Source organism: Pinus tabuliformis, chromosome 7, assembly GCF_031772625.1.
Source record: "Pinus tabuliformis cultivar Carrire ecotype Pingquan chromosome 7, CPIR1, whole genome shotgun sequence".
NCBI lineage: Eukaryota > Viridiplantae > Streptophyta > Pinopsida > Pinales > Pinaceae > Pinus > Pinus tabuliformis.
This window is the reverse complement of record NC_142293.1, coordinates 532,229,282-532,234,459: the sequence shown is the minus strand read 5'-3', so window position 1 is coordinate 532,234,459 and position 5,178 is coordinate 532,229,282.

The following is a 5,178-nucleotide window of genomic DNA, read 5'->3' as shown; positions in this document are numbered from 1 at the left end:
AAATGAAAATATTATTGACGTCTATAATACTATTGTTGAGCCTTCATGTTCTTGTTGTTTATATCAATATTCTTGAGATTTATACTATTAATATATCCATGTATTAATATTAATGTATTTGTGATTTAAAATTTATTTATTGTTTGTAATGTAGTGATATAAATGTGTTGATGGTTTATCATGTTTTAATGCTTTATAGTGCATTATTATTAATGTATACATATAAACTTTCTGTATTGATGTCTTAATGGTTTACAATGTGGTTCTTCTATTGATTCTGGTTTATGTTTATTATTATTGCTTTGTATTATAACATTATTTACGTTTATAATATTGATGCCATAGATTTAGGGCTTAGGGGTTTTAAAATATTTAATATGACATATATTCTCTCATTTTCAAAACTAATCATCATGAGCGTTCTCGAACGTTGTGTTATAAGGAAGATTGTCTTCAAATGAAAATCATAATCAGCCATGGTGAATCATGGTCAACCATTGTCCAACATCGCATTGTAACAAAGATTGTCTCAATATGAAAATCAACGATAGTTAAGGATGGTCATTGATATTTATTTTATGATTTATAATATTTATCGTGGGGTTTAAACAACTTGGGTTTATAATATTAATACATTGGGGTTAAAATATCAATCCTTTCCGTTTTTAATATTCATCCCTTGCATTTTTCTATCCCTTAGGTTTATAATATTTTTCACTTCGGTTTATAATATTAAACACTTGGGTTTATTTGTTCTTTGAGTTTATAATATCAATAATTCCTTTGGTTTATCATTTTATCCCTTGGGTTTATTAATCCCTTCACTTTAAAATATTAATTGCTAGGGTTTATTAATCGTTTAGATTTTTAATATTAGTTTATTGGGTTTATTTATTCCTTGGGTTTATTAATCATTTGTTTTTATAATATTATTGCCTTAGGTTTATAATATTAAAATGCATTAGGTTTATTCATTCCTTGTATTTATAATATTAATAATCCCTTGGATTTATAATAATAATAATCCTTTCCGTTTATTAAACCCCAATATTAAAGGTTAAATCCATTAGGTTTATAATGTCTATTTTTTAGTTTATTTATTATTTGGGTTTATAATGTTAACAATCTCTAAGGTTTATTGATCGCTTGGGTTTATAATATTAATAATCATGCAAGTTTATCAATCCTTTGTTTTTAGAATATTAATTCATAGGCTTTATCAATCTCTTGTGTTTGTAATATCAATCCCTTGTGTTTCTTGATCCCTTAGGTTTTTATTATTTATCCTTTGGGTTCACTAATTCTTTTGATTTATAATATTAAAAGGTTGGGTTTATTAGTTCCTTGGGTTTATAATATTAATAATCCCTTTAGTTTATTAATCCCCCGAGTTTAAAATATTATTTCTTAGGGTTTATTAATATCTTTGGTTTTTATATTAGTTTGTTGAGTTTATTGATTCCTCGGGTTTATTAATCGCTTGGATTTATTAATCCTTTATGTTTATAATACTTTTTTCTTGGGTTTACTATTTCCCTTAGGTTTACTATTTCATTGGGTTTATAATATTAAATGCTTAGATTTATTTGTTCTTTAAGTTTATAATATTGATAATTCCTTGGATTTATCATTTAATCCCCAGGGTTTATTAATCCCCAATATTAGGGTTTAAATAACAATGTTAATGTTTAATACTAATCCTTAGGTTTACAATGTTTACCCTTTAGTTTATTAACCTTTTGGGTTTATAATATTAACAATCCCTTGGGTTTATAATATTCATAGTCATGTGGGTTTATCAATAATTTGGGTTTAAAATATTAATTCCTAGGTTTTATTAATCCCTTGCATTTTTTATCGCTTCGGTTTCTATTATTTTTCCGTTGGGTTTATTAATTCCTTGGGTTTATAATATCAATCCTCGGGTTTTTTCGTTCTTCAAGTTTATAATATTAATAATTCCTTTCATATATCATTTAATCCCTTGGTTTTATTAATCCCATAGGCTTAAAATAATAATTTCTAAGGTTTATTAATCATTTGAGTTTCTAATATTAGTTTGTTGGGTTTATTGATTCCTTGGGTATATTAATCCTTCCATTTATTAATCATTTGTCTTTATAATATTAATGCCTTGAGTTTATAATATTAATATTGTCTTGGGTTTATTGATCTCATGTATTTATAATATTAATAATCCCTTGGTTTTATAAAACCTCAATATTAAGGGTTAAATATTGGTCCAACTATTTATGGTTATGTCAATATCACAATAGATTAATCTAAATGGAAATCAACCATGGTCAACTATGTTTATTTTAGGGTTTATAATAGTCATTTTAGAGTTTATATGCATTGGGTTTATAATTTTTATCCCTTAGGTTTATAATATCAATCCCTTGGGTTTATTGACCTGAAGGTTCATATTCCTAGGGTTTAATATTATTCAAAAATGGTCAACAATAAGCAACCATGTTCGACTATGGTCAACCATGGTCCAACGTCACATTATGACAAGGATTGTCTCAATAAGAAAATCAATCGTACTCAAGCAAGTTTATTTTAGTATTTTTAATATTTATCTAAGGGTTTTTATGCCTTGGATTTATAATATTACTCCCTTGGGTTTAATATTATTCCATTTGGTTCAAAATCCCTTGGGGTTTTAGTATTAATCCCTTAGGTTTATTATTCCTTTGGTTTTATAATATTGATCCCCTGGGTTTATTATTCCCTTAGGTTTATAATATCAATCATGGTCAACCATTATCAATCATAGCCAACCATGATCAACCAGGGTTGAATGTCGCATTGTGACAAGGATTGTCTCAACATGAAAATAAACCATGTTTATTATAGTGTTTGTAATATTTATATTAGTGTTTACCACTGTTGGGTTTATAATATTAGTCCCTTGGGTTTAATATTACTCCCTTCGGTTCATAATCCCTTGGGGTTTTAGTGTTAATCCCTTGGGTTCATAATATCAATCCCTTAGGTTTATTATTAACTTGGGTTTATAATATCAATGGTGGTCAACCATGGTAAACCATAACAAACTGTGGTCAATCATGATCGGATCTTGCATTATGACAAAAATTGTCTCCATATAAAAATCATGGACAATCATGGTCAACTTTGGTCAGTCATGGTTGATGATGGTCAAACATATTTTATAGAATCAAACATGGTCAACCATGGTTAATTGTGGTCAAACATGTTTGAACGTTGCATTGTGACAAAAATTGTTTCGATATGAAAATCAACCATGGTCCAATATCACATTGTGAAAAAGATTGTCTGGATATGAAAATTAACCAAGGTCCAACACGGCATTATGATAAGGATTGTCTCAATATGAAAATAAACCATGATCAACAATGGTCCAACGTCGCATTGTGACAAATATTGTCTGGATATGAAAATTAACCATCGTCAACCATGGCCCAACTTGACATTGTGATAAGGATTGTCTCAATATGAAAATCAACCATGGTTAATCATGTTTATTTTAGTGTTTATAATATTCATCGTAGGGTTTATAATATTAGTCCCTTGAGTTTAATCTTATTCCCTTGGGTTCATAATCCCTTGGGATTTTAGTATTAATCCCTTGGGTTTATAATATCAATCCATTGGGTTTATAAATATTAATCATGGTAAACCATGGTCAATCATAGCCAACCATGTTCAACCATGGTCAAACCATATGGATATGGAAATCAACCATGGTCCAACATTGTGCTTTGACAAAGATTGTCTCGATATGAAAATCAATAATGGTCAACCATGGTTGACCATAGTCCAATGTTGCATTGTGACAAGGATTGACTCTATATGGAAATCAACCCTTGGGGTTTTAGTATTAATCCATTGTTCCTTTGGGTTTATAATATCAATCACTTGGGTTTATTATTCCCTCCTCAACCATGGTTTATTATGATGTCAACCATGGTCGACCATGGTCCAACATCGAATTATGATAAGGATTGTCTCAATATGAAAATCAAAGATGGTCAATCATGTTTATTTTAGTGTTTATAATATGTATCTTAGCGTTTATATATGTTGGGTTTATAATATTAGTCCCCTGGGTTTAATATTATTCCCTTGGGGTTTCAGTATTAATCCCTTGGGTTTATAATATCAATCCATTGGGTTTATAATATTAATCATTGTCAATCATGGTCAATCATAATCAGCCATGTTCAACCATGCTCAAACAAGGCTAGATATGGAAATCAACCATGGTAAACCATGTTTATTTTAGGGTTTATAATATTGATGTTAGGGTTTATATACCTTGGGTTTATAATTGTAATCCCTTAGGTTTATTATTCCCTTGGGTTTATAATATAAATCCTTTGGATTTATTTATATAAGGGTTCATATTCCTAGGGTTCAATATTATTCAATAATGGTTAACCATAATCAATCATGGTCAACCATGGTCCAATGTCCCATTGTGACAAGGACTGTGTCAATATGAAAATCAATCGTGCTCAACCATGTTTATTTTAGTATTTTTAATATTTATCTTAGGGTTTTTATACCTTGGGTTTATAATATTAGTCCCTTCAGTTTAATATTATTCCCTTGGGTTCATACTCCCTTGGGGTTTTAGTATTAATCCCTTGGGTTTATTATTCCTTTGGATTTATAATATCAATCCCTTGGGTTTATTATTCCCTTAGGTTTGTAATATCAATCATGGTAAACCATTTTCAACCATGGTCAATCATGGGGTTTTACTATTAATCCCTTGGGTTTATTTTTCATTTGGGTTCATAATATCAATCCCTTGGGTTTATTATTAACTTGGTTTTATAATATCAATCATGGTCAACCATGGTCAACCATGGTCAACCATGGTGGGATGTCGCATTGTGACAAAAATTGTCTCCATATAAAAATTATGGACAATCATGGTCAATCGTAGACAACCATGGTCAATCTTGGGTTTTTAGTATTACTCCCAATGGTTTGTTATTCCCTTGGGTCAAACATGGTGGATCATAGTCAACCATGGTCAATCATGCTCAAATGTCGCTTTGTGACCAAGCTTGTTGCAATATGAAATTCAACCATGATCCAACATCACATTGTGGCAAAGAATTAATTATTAACATTATTAATTATTATGATGTAAAAATGAATTAATTTTTATTATTTTTATTT